The following is a 12,296-nucleotide window of genomic DNA, read 5'->3' as shown; positions in this document are numbered from 1 at the left end:
CTTCTATTCACCTTTTTCTGCCTTTTCCATCTCACTCGATGTGATGTGTTACTCCTGTGCCTTCAGTTTTCCCTTCATGTAAATGGCATAACCTCTTCTAAGGGACCATCACTCCTGGGCACAGCCAATGTTTAAGGCAGTAATGACTTTTTAAAAGGTATACGCTTGCATTCCCGTCGCAACCTAAAGCTCCCTTTTCTTCTTTAGATTCTGTATCCAGAAAATAGGTGGGCTTTCTTGTGAAGCAGCCATTATCAGTACAACGCATAAAGGTCTTTGATAACCTTGTAGAGTTTAGAAAGTGGTAAACTCATTAATGCCGTCCCAATAATCCTGAAGTTGTTCACTATTATTTGTTGTTAATATTGAGATTACAGCTATATACAGATGCTATATATACAGAAGGCTGGGGCTCTTGGACATTGAGGATTATGAAGCATGGCAGACTCAAAGTTAAATCTATGTTTTCCATTCCCAATGTCCTTGCCCCATCCTGTTGCCTCTCTTTGGCATCAAGAAAGGCCTGCCCACCAGCAGCGGGCATGTGGCAGAGGTGACTATCTAAGTAATAAGCAAAATGTCACAATGTCCTTCAATCCTGATATTTCCCTCTTCTTCAACCTGAAACTCTAAGGAGACCTGTATAGCTGCACCTGGTTCTCCCTCTTCTGAGTGCCTCTGCTTTCTCTCCCAGGCACAGGTGAGTGAACTCTGCTAAGCTTCCTAACCCTCAATGTCCAAGAGCCCTGGCCCACCTATCTGTACATAGCAATAACCTCAATATTAACAACAAATAATAGTTAACTTCACAGGATTATTGGGAAGGCATTAGTGAGTTTATCACTTTCTAAACTCTACGCTCTCTGGTCACAGCCCCCGTGTTGTGCAGAAATAGTTTAGCTCCCATTCTTGAGCTGGAACCTAGTCCCAGCCCCAAGCTGCAAGCGTGGAATCTAGTCCTGGTTCTCCACTACACTTGTGACCCACATGTTTCTATGCATTTTTAAATAACTATTAAACGGTGGGCTGCTTCTCTGACTCAATAGGCTTCACACCTCTTCTATGATTATAGAATATTAAGGGAGTGTATTTTCCCTTCTTTAGGAAGGTATGTGCTTAGGGTGGTGGTAGAACTTGCTGCTTGTTCCTGAAGTTCATTTTGGAGAAAAATCACAGGGTGGAGTTGTCATGGGGCATTTATGTTTAAAAAAAACAAAACAAAACAAAACAAAACATAGGCTGGGCACGGTGGCTCACGCCTGTCATCCCAGCACTTTGGGAGGCCGAGGTGGGTGGATCACCCGAGGTCAGGAGTTCAAGACCAGCCTGGCCAACATGGTGAAACCCTGTCTCTACTAAAAATACAAAAATTAGCTGGGCATGATTGTGTGTGTCTGTAATCCCAGCTACTCAGGAGGCTGAGGCAGGAGATTCGCTTGAACCTGGGAGGCAGAGGTGGCAGTGAGCCAAGATTGTGCCATTGCATTCCAGCCTGGGAGTCGCAGAGAGACTCTGTCTCAAAAAAAAATAAAATAGAATAAAATAAAATAAGGTGCTCCCTACCAGACATGAAAATATATATCATTAGTCTAGAATAAAATAAATGGTGTAGTACTGGAACAAGAATATTCAAGTGAGGAAATCAGAATCCAAAGCCCAGACCTCTGAGTAAAGAGGCGACTTAAACACAAACATATGACTCCCAATTCTGATGATAATGGCCTAAAAGAATGCAAGAATAGAAAAAATACTGTTTTGTTTCTGGAAGCCTAGAAAGACTGACACCCAAATGTCAGAATCACAAGAGAGATTTCTGCTGTTGATAAAACATATTGGGATGACGTAGAAAAGACACCAAGAACTCGCTTCCCGCGACCTTCCAAAGATAAGAATGAGGTCCCCAAAAAGGTGAATGAAGAGAAAACTCCAGGAATACCTGTCACTTAGAGGTGGGTAGAACTGGGAGTGAAAAGAAGGCATGGACCAAAAAGTAACCTTCTGCTCAAACAGTATTTTTAGCTACGATGGATCAATGGAGGTTTGCCAAGAGCTCTGGGACACAAATGGGCTCAGCAAGCTGAAAGCAGGGAAGGGAAGGGAAGCTCTGCTCAGCAAAGCACAAAAAGGCATCCAGGAAGGGGCCAAGCAAAAGCTGCAGGTGGCTGTGACCAGAGCAAGGCAGCTTCACCAAGCATAAGGCCAGTGGGGCAAGGTTTCTGTCTGAAGTGTCAGGATTCTCCTATCTGCAGTGTCAGGACTCTCCTATCTGCAGCGGGAAGCAGCCTCAGAGAGGGATGGGTTCATTCGAGCTCAACCTCTAGTATCAAAGCGCAGCCGAACCTGGAGAAGAAGCCGCCCAGGGACGAATTCCACTGCTGAGATCATCCGGGACTTGGCTCTCTGCCCACTCCCTTTAGAGTTAGACCCTGACCCAGCAGCCAGGCCTCCAGCTTCAGAGGAGAGAAAGATTCCAGTAGCTTCCATGTGATAGGAGCAACAAGGCCAAGGGAAATGGGCAACCTGGACATACTTTGTGGGAAGATCAGAACAACCTTTTAGGAGAGCTATTGTCATATGTGCCTTCAAATCTGACATTTCCTGTGACCAAATCTTGCTACTTCTAGGAGTGTTTCTTAATGTAATATCAAAGACGTGGCCAAAAATCAACTAGAAAGAATGTCCACTGTGATTTTTAATGTTAAAACTTTAAAAAATCTAAACATTCAATAATGGCCAATGGTTCAATGACTTAAGGAATAACAAAAAAAAAAAAGAAAGAAAGAAATACTCTACGGCTACTAAAATAGCATCATTTGATGGGTATTAAATGGCATGTGAATGTATCTTTGATATATTACTAATAAAAATCAGCTAATGAAGGAACCCTTATAATGTGATCCCACACAAACATATAGGAAAAAGGACCTAAACTTCATGAATGAAATATTAGCAGGAAGTATCCCTAGTTTAGAGATGATCTTAGTCCATTCAGACTGCCATAACCAAGTGCCATAAACTGGGTAACTTATAAGCCACAATAAATTTATTTCTCACCATTCCAGAGGCTGGAAAGTTAAAGGTACAGGCAGGTTTGGTGTCTGATGAGGGCTCCTTTCCTAGTTCATAGAAGTCCCCCTCTCACTGCCTCCTCCCGTAGTGGAAGGGGCCAGACAGCTCTCTGAGGCCTCCTTTATAAGGGCACCGATCCCAAATATGAGGGCTCTGCCCACATGACCTAGTGACCTTTCAAACTTCTTAATACCATCATCTTGAGGATTAAGATTGCAACATATAGCTTTTGGAGGGACACAAACATTAAGACCAGAGCAGATAAGTATGTTTTCTCCTAGAAGCTTTTCTATATTTTGCAATGTTTCTGCATTAAGTGAATATTGTTTTTGCTTCTTACCCCTTTATCCATTTGTGCTACATTCTAAGAGGACAGTTTAGCACAATCTTCTAGTTCACAAATTCATTTTTAGTTGAGTTTATTTTAATGAATGAATTTTTACTTTGTGATTAGTGTTAATAGGAAAGATACTATTTTTTGAATTGTGGTATAATACACATAAAATGTACCCCATTAACCATTGTAACTGTATAATTCAGTGGCATTCAGTACACTCACACTGTTGTATAATCATCACTAAGATCTTGCAAAGCTGAAACTCTGTTTCCATTTAACTATAACCTCCCATCCTCTCTTCCCCCAGCCCCTGGAACCCCCCTTCTACTTTCTGTCTCTACGAGATTGACTACTGTAGGTACCCTAACGTAAGTGGATTCATATAGTGTTTCTACTTTTGTAATTGGCTTATCTCACTCAGCATCATGTCTTTGCGTTTCATCCATGTCGTAGCATGTCAGAATTTCCTTCCTTTTAAGGCTGAATAATATTCCTTTTTTTTTTTTTAGACAGAGTCTCGCCCTGTTACCAGCCTGGAGTGCAGTGGTGCAATCTCCACTCACTGCAACCTCCACCTCCTATTTTTTTTAGTAGAGACGGAGTTTCACCATGTTGGCCAGGATGGTCTCAATCTCTTGACCTCGCGATCTGCCCGTCTCGGCCTCCCAAAGTGCTGGGATTACAAGTGTGAGCCACCGCGCCCGGCCCCATTTTATAAATATATCACATTGTGTTTATCCTTTGTCCATCGAGGGACACTGGTGCCACTTCCCCCTTTTGGCTATTAAGAATAATGCTACTATGAGGGTAGATGTACAAGTATCTCTTCATGTCCCTGCCTTCAATTCTTCTGTGTATATACCCACAGGTGGAATTGATGGATCATACAGTAATACAGTGTTTAATATTTTGAGGAGCTGCCATACTCTTTTCCACAGTAATTGCCCATTTTACATTCCCATCAACAGTGCACAAGGGTTTTAATCTCTCCATATCCATGCCATCACTTGGTTTCTGTTTTATGGACGGTAGCCATCCCGATGGGTGTGAGGTGGTTAATGTATTATTTTTCTGTTGATGAATTATCATGCCTGTTTCTGAGAAAGGCCTGTTCCCTTTGTTCATACTGTTACCTTAAGGGTATGTTCTTTCCTTTGGTTAAGTTTGGAGTCTTCTTTCATACTGCTGATATTCCTCCCAGATTAGGTGATTCTTGATCATACCCTAACATCGTGCCCTTGCAGATATCTGTTAGACAGTGTGCAGGTGAGCAAGCTTGCAGAGAAAAGACATGTCACTGATACTTGTGTTTTGGTGAATTCGAGGATTGTAAGGGAGGGATAGGGTGAGCCAGGAGCTAATTTCAGATGATGAAGAAATCATGACGCTCTTGGATATTGTCAGCAATCTATAGGGCCCATCGCTGTGTCTCCAAACAGGTTGGATTTGCTGCTACCACTTAAAGACCTGCAGACAGACATTCCCATGCCCCGTAACCAATGCCTAGTCCAATGTAGGGACAGATACAGGATGTCATAGAGGTAGACCTCCTGTCTCAGTACCCTCAGTACCCCAGCTAACAATCCTGTTTGATTGAGCCTTGGGTCCCCTCCTGCTCCTTGGCATGGAGGGCTCTTGGTACAGCTTTCAATTCCTCACTTGCAGAGCTTAGAACTTAGTTTTTCAATCCAATCCCATATGTTTTGTGTGTTTCATAAATTATTTAGGGTTTCAATTCGCTGAGGAATCTCATTCTTCTTTTCCAGTATAGGTGTATATACATATATATATTTTTCTTTCGTTTTTTTTTTTTTTTTTTTTTTTTTTTTGAGACAGAGTCTCGCCCAGGCTGGAGTGCAGTGGCGCGATCTTGGCTCACTGCAAGCTCTGTCTCCTGGGTTCATGCCATTCTCCTGCCTCAGCCTCCCGAGTAGCTGGGACTACCAGTAGGCGCCCACCACTATGCCCGGCTAATTTTTTGTGTCTTTAGTAGAGATGGGGTTTCTGCGTGTTAGCCAGGATGGTCTGGATCTCCTGACCTCGTCTCGGCCTCCCAAAGTGCTGGGAATTACAGGTTTGAGCCACTGCCCCCGGCCTAGGTATACATTTTTAAAACTATCATTTCTGTTATTTATAGGAATCAGGTGTTTGCTCAGTTTGCCATCTTGAAACAGAAAACATTTAGTATTTTTGCTGCTAAAAAAAAATAGAATAGGAAGTATAAATTACTACGAATTAGAACTTAGCACCTAGAAACAGATTGTGGCTTATATTAGAACTTAAGTAAATGAAGAAGTTGACATTATAAATCAGTAAGCAAAGGCAATTTTTTAATAAGTGGCAGTTATATATAGTTTCCCAACTATTTGGAATAAATTAGAGTTACAGCCTAGCCTCAAACCATATACCAAATTCCATATGCAGGGATATCATAATCAAAGGCAAAGAATGTGAACGCATAGGTTAGGCTCAGGAGGGGCAGGCTGAACTGGAAAAGAGAGTTTGTGTGGGGAATAATGTGCATATAGGAAAAGACCTCAAAGGCTAGCATAAGGAGCCACCGCAAGATGCTATACGAAGTAATCTTATAAAAAGGGAGTTTACGGAAATTGATCTGCTAATGCTGCGTAACATGTATTGCAAGGAGATAACCCACTAATAAAAATAAGAAAAGAAAGATGTGAGATGGTTTAGTCTAGATCTGAACTGATGATTCTTAACTTTTGTAAGTCTCAGAGACTTCCGAAAATCTGATAAAAGTCATAAGCCAGTCCACAGAAATACACGTTTACACACATGCAAGCGACATTTCTGCATACAGCGTCAGTGATTTAACAGGGCCCTTGAAGATCAAGTTCTTGAAGCAAGAGAGAGAGGAATTTATTTTGTATTCAGGGAAAATTGAGTTTATCTCCCCAGCTAGCATGTTACGGTCATGAGAATAGTAACTGTCCTGTTCACCACTGTATGCCAACAGCAAGCAATGCTTTCACATACTAGGCAGTCTAATATGTAATGAATGATTGAATGAATGTAATGAATTAATGCCTTCAATCTTTATAACTGAAAAATCTGCAAACAATTAAACAAAAAAAAGAAGTATGGAAATGAGTGATGTCAAGTAGGCCAGTGCTTTCTCCATATAGAAGCAAAGACAGAGTCTCACTGTGTCACCCAGGCTGGAGTGCAGTGGCACGATCTCGGCTCACTGCAAGCTCTGCCTCCCGGGTTCAAGCCTTTCTCCTGCCTCAGCCTCCCCAGTAGCTGGGACTATAGTGCTTGCCACCATGTCCCGCTAATTTTTTGTATTTCTAGTAGAGACGGGGTTTCACCGTGTTAGCCAGGATGGTCTCGATCTCCTGACCTCATGATTGGCCCACCTCGGCCTCCCAAAGTGCTGGGATTACAGGCATGAGCCCCCGTGCCCGGCCCCAGACCCTCTTTAATGTCATTCTTTCACTATTTGTAATGGAATTTTTCTCTCTGTTTTCGTCTTATCTCCCCTCTCCTCTGATAATATATATATATTTTTTGAGACAGGGTCTCACTTGTTGCCCAGGCTGGAGTGCAGTGGCCCCATCTTGGCTCACTGCAACCTCCGCCTCCCGGGTTCAAGTGATTCTCATGCCTCAGCCTCCCCAGTACCTGGGATTACAGACGTGCACCACCATGCCCAGCTAAGTTTTGTATTTTTAGTAGAGATGGGGTTTCGCCATTTTGGCTCGGCTACTCTTGAGCTCTGACCTCAGGTGATCCACCCACCTTGGCCTCTCAAAGTGCTGGGATTATAGGCATGAGCCACCATGCCCAGCCTTCTTTGATAATATATCTCTCTTCCTTTAGAAATTCTGCTAAAAGGTTTTGTGGCGACTTACTAAAAGATGATGCCCGAAATCAGTGTTCCAGCCCTGACCTCTCAGCCTTTCTGTCAACTTCATTATAACATAACTCTAATACATGTTTTCAGAACCCTAAATCTTTAAGCTTTAAATTAAAAGAGCTTAAATTTGGAAGCCTTGGCTTTCTTTGGGAATCTAATGTGTGCTATGGACCCATACTCAAGAAAATAATGCATATATGCAGATATAGTTGCATATATCAAGTAGCTGTATTTCTTGCAACATATCCAAAGATCCCAGACTAACAATCTCTTGAAAGATAGTAATATATATTCCTTTTTCGTTTTTTTTCCTTTTTTTTTTTTTTTTTTGAGATGGAGTCTTGCTCTTGTCACCCAGGCTGGAGTGCAATGGCACAATCTCAGCTCACTGCAAACTCTGCCTCCCAGTTCAAGCAATTCTCCTGCCTCAGCCTCCCGAATAGCTGGGACTACAGGTGCCCACCACCACGCCTGGCTAATTTTTTGTATTTTTAGTAGAGACGGGGTTTCGTCATGACCAGGCTGTTCTTGGACTCCGGACCTCGTGATCCACCCACCTCAGCCTCCCAAAGTGCTGGGATTACAGGCGTGAGCCACCACAACCAGCCAATAAGCATATATTTCTATCCTCCTTCGTGTCACCAAACTCCTCTAATTCTTTTTGTTCAAAGTGTTTTTAATATTTTCCTCTTTTGTTTCCATTTCCACTGCCTTTGTCCAGCTCAATCTAAGTCAAAATGTCTTAAATATCTAGAGAACTGAAAGAGTCTTCTAATTGGCTAACTCTAGCAATGGGAGATCTTTATAAACTTTTGTCTTCATTTGATTAAGATCTATGATATTGAAAGACAAAATAATTAAGAATTCTTATTTATAATTGGTATAACGTATAAAATGTATTATTTAATGGAAAACTTGGAAAACAACTTGTTCCTATCACATTTGGATAGAAATTCACCAGTAAAACTGCCGGGGCCTGAATATTTTTGTATGTGTGTGTGTGTGGGGAGGGGGGTGGGGGTTATAATAATCAATGTATGATTTAATAAACATATTGCTATTCAGATTTTCTGTGTTTTTGGTATCAATTTTGGTAAGCTTTACTTCTCAAGAAATTTGTCCACTTTAAGTTGCTTAATTTATTAACACAAATTTGTTAATTATATTTTCTCATTATCTTTAATGTCTAGAATATATGGTTATAACACATTTTTTAGTCCTGTTATTGATAAATTTTATTCTCTACTTTTATAATCAGTCACTTTGGGAGGCCAAGGCAGGTGGTTCCCTTGAGGTTAGGAGATCTAGACCAACCTCACCAACATGGTGAATCCACGTCTCTACTAAAAATACAAAAATTAGCCTGGCATGGTTGCGCACACTTGTAATCCCAGCTACTCAGGAGGCAGAGGCAGGAGAATTGCTTGAACCTGGGAGACGGAGGTTGCAGTGAGCTGAGATCGTGCCACTGCACTCCAGCCTGGGTGACACAGTGAGACTCCGTCTCAAAATAAATAAAATAAAATAAAATAAGTCTAGTTAGGAGTTTGACAGTTTTGTTGATCTTTGCAAATAACCAGCTTTTGGCATTGTCAATTTTTTCTACTACTTGTCTGTTTTCTATTATAAAGATTTCTGCTTTAATCTTTATTATTTTTTATTTCTACTTACTATGAGCATACTTCTTTTTTATCTTCTTATGGTAGAATCTTAGGTCATTGATTTAACCTTTCAATTTTTCTAATATAAGTATTTAAAACTCTAAGTTTCCCTCTCATCACTGCTTTAGCTGTATCTCATAAGTTGTAATATGGGTTATGGGAAATTGTGATATGAAAGTTATAATATGTTGTATATTTTTTATTATTCAGTTTAAAATATTTTTAATTACTCTCGTGATTTTTTGACTATGAATTATCTAGAAATGTATTGCCAAATATTTTTGTTAATAGCATATTGCTTTTGAGTTATAATTAATTCCAGTGTGGTCAGAAAACATACTCTATATGAGATCCATTATTTCAAATTTATTAAAACTTATTCTATGGCCTAGTATATATTGGTGAATGTACCATGTACACTTGAAAAGAATGTTTATTCTGCAGTTGTTGGGTGTAGTGCTAAACAAATATTAATTATATCAAGATGTTTGATATTATCGCTCAAATCCTCTATGTCATTAGTATTTTTTAAAATCTAGTTATATCTGATGTTGAGAGAGGAGCCTTAAAGTCTCTGTCATTTTGAAATTGTCTATTTATTCCTTTAATTCTGTCCATTTTTGTTTCATGTATTTTGAGGTTCTGTTCTTAAATGCATAATTGCTATGTCTTCCTGATGAATTCTCCTGCTTATAATTATAAAATTTCTATTATTTATCTCTGACAGTACTCTGGGACTTGATGTCTCTTTTATGTGACATTAATATAGTTATTCCAGCTTTCTTATGCTTGCTGTCTGTATGGTGTATCTTTTTTCCATCTACTTACTTTCTTTACTTTCTTTTTTTTTTTTTTTTTTTTTTTTTTTTTTTGAGACGGAGTCTTTCTCTGTCCCCCAGGCTGGAGTGCAGTGGCGCGATCTCAGCTCACTGCACGCTCCGCCTCCCGGGTTCACGCCATTCTCCTGCCTCAGCCTCCCCAGTAGCTGGGACTACAGGTGCCCGCCAACACGCCTGGCTAATTTTTTGTATTTTTAGTAGAGACAGGGTTTCACCGTGTTAGCCAGGATGGTCTCGATCTCCTGACCTCGTGATCCGCCCGCCTCGGCCTCCCAAAGTGCTGGGATTATAGGCTTGAGCCACCGCGCCCGGCCCATCTACTTACTTTAACCAATCTGACACTTCATATATAAAGTGTGTCTCTTGCAGACAACATATAATTGAATATGACTTTTATAAATTCTTTCTGATAAACTCTGTTTTGTTTGAGCATTTCAACTATTAAAATTTGATGTAATTATTGGCGTGGCTGGATTTGGATCTACCATTATATTACTTGTTTATTGTTTGTCCCTATACTTTTTGTTCCTATATTCCCCCTCTCTTGCCTTCTTTGGATTACTTGATATTTTTAGCATTCCGCTTCAATTTATTGGGTTTTCTTAGTTATACTCTTTGTGTTTTTGTTATCAGTTACAATATAATCATTAACTGTGACAGTCTACCTATAGTTAGTATTATACCACTGCATGTAAAGTATAGAAATTTGGAAGTCATAAGAAGTCCTTTATGTTATCACTGCAATCTGTATTACATCTATGTGCCTTAAGAGCATCGCAAGACAATGTTATAATTTTTCTTTATAAAGTTGTATATGTTTAATTAAGAAATATAAATATCTTTAATATTTATTAATAGAGTTACCATTTCTGACATTCTTTATTCATTCCTGAATATCTGTGTTATCTTCTGGTATCATTTCCCTTGAGCCTGAAGAATTTACTTAAGCATTTCTTGTAAGAAATTATATTATTTTTTCTTTACCTGAAAATATCTTCATTTCACCTTCATTTCTAGAGGACATTTTCTATGCTGAGTTGGTAGATTGGGGGCGCGGGTGTTTATTTGTTTCTCTTTTTGTTTTTTATTTTCTAGCTTTCATTGTTTCTGAAGAGAAGTCTGTGGCTATGTAAATCAACATTTTTCTTTATACAATGTGTTGTTTCTCCCCCACCTGTTTTTAAGATTTTTCTCTTTATCTTTGGCTTCAGCCATTGGATTATTATGTATCTAAGTGTGGTTTTCTGTGAATATATTTGGTGTAGGGTTTATTGAGCCTTTTGAATCTGTACATTTTTTTTTCACCTATTTCAGGAAGTTTTTGTGATTTTGAAATCGTCTATTTATTCCTTTAATTCTGTCCATTTTTGCTTCATGTATTTTGAGGTTCTGTTCTTAAATGCATATCCATTTATAATTGCTATGTCTTCCCTCTTATAATTACGAAATTTCCATTCTTTATCTCTGACAATACTCTGTGACTTGATATCTATTTTATGTGACATTAATCTGCTGTACTTCAATTAAATTAAAACTTGCTCTATGGCTCTGCTGCACTTCTGGGACTCTAATTCCCTAATGTTAGACTTTTAGATATTGTCACACTAGTCCCTGAGGCTCTGCTCATTTTTTTTCAACTTTTTCTCTCTCTTCTTCAGTTTGATCCATCTTCAAGTTTACTGACTCAGTCCTTTGATATTCTTCTATTAAGTCCATTCAATAATTTTTATTCCAGATACTGTATTGTTAAGTTTTAATGTCTCTACTTGGTTTCTTTTTATGTGTTCTCTTTTGCTGCTGAGATTTCCTATTTTTTGTCCATTTCTTTTACTGCATTGAACCTAGTTGGAAATAACTATTTTAAAGTATTTGTCTGATAATTTCAACATCTGACTCATCTCAAGGTTTGCATCTGTTCACTGTTTTTTCCATTTAGAATTGGTCACATTTCCTAGTTTTTTGTGTTAGAGTATTTTCTATTGTATTCTGGACATTGTGAGCCTTACGTTATATAGACTCCAAGTTCTGTTGCAGTCCTCTGGAAAACACAGTTTTTATTTTAGCAGATGATTAATCCAAGTGGATTCAAACTTTAAGCTCTCTCTTGTCAATGTATACAGAGAAAATGGAATATCCATGAGGAGGAGTCTGAATTTCCAAAGATAGAAATGTGTTTGGAGGAGAGGGGCAATGGGAAGGAGAACATTGTAAATACTGCCCTCGGAAGTTAATATTATTTAATTTTTACTATTACATGTATATGATTCATATAATCTATTCATGCTATAGATATATAATATTGGGAGCATACTTACATTTATTTATAATATATAATTTTGACAATTTTACAGTGTTTTAATTTTTCTAAGAAAAGCACAACTCCAATAGTCCTTCTTTGAATGCCCAGGAGAATTCCAGATTCTCATAATACTACCACTTATCAAAATGTCATTACATGTGCCAGACATTCTGCTAAGCAATGTGCATACATTGTTTTATCAAACTTTATA

General features: G+C 39.1%; 1 protein-coding gene and 1 long non-coding RNA gene across 3 annotated transcripts in view; one reads left to right on the top strand and one right to left on the bottom strand.

Annotated features, from left to right (window-relative positions):
- Nucleotides 1-12,296, top strand: part of MYOCD (myocardin) — a 102,759-nt gene that overhangs the window by 26,083 nt on the left and 64,380 nt on the right. The gene's annotated exons all lie outside the window — the stretch shown is intronic.
- Nucleotides 1-12,296, bottom strand: part of LOC105738610 — a 33,910-nt gene that overhangs the window by 20,118 nt on the left and 1,496 nt on the right. The window lies entirely within an intron of this gene.

This window comes from Nomascus leucogenys, chromosome 19 (assembly GCF_006542625.1).
Source record: "Nomascus leucogenys isolate Asia chromosome 19, Asia_NLE_v1, whole genome shotgun sequence".
Taxonomy (NCBI): Eukaryota; Metazoa; Chordata; class Mammalia; order Primates; family Hylobatidae; genus Nomascus; species Nomascus leucogenys.
This window is presented reverse-complemented; position numbering and strand designations above follow the sequence as displayed.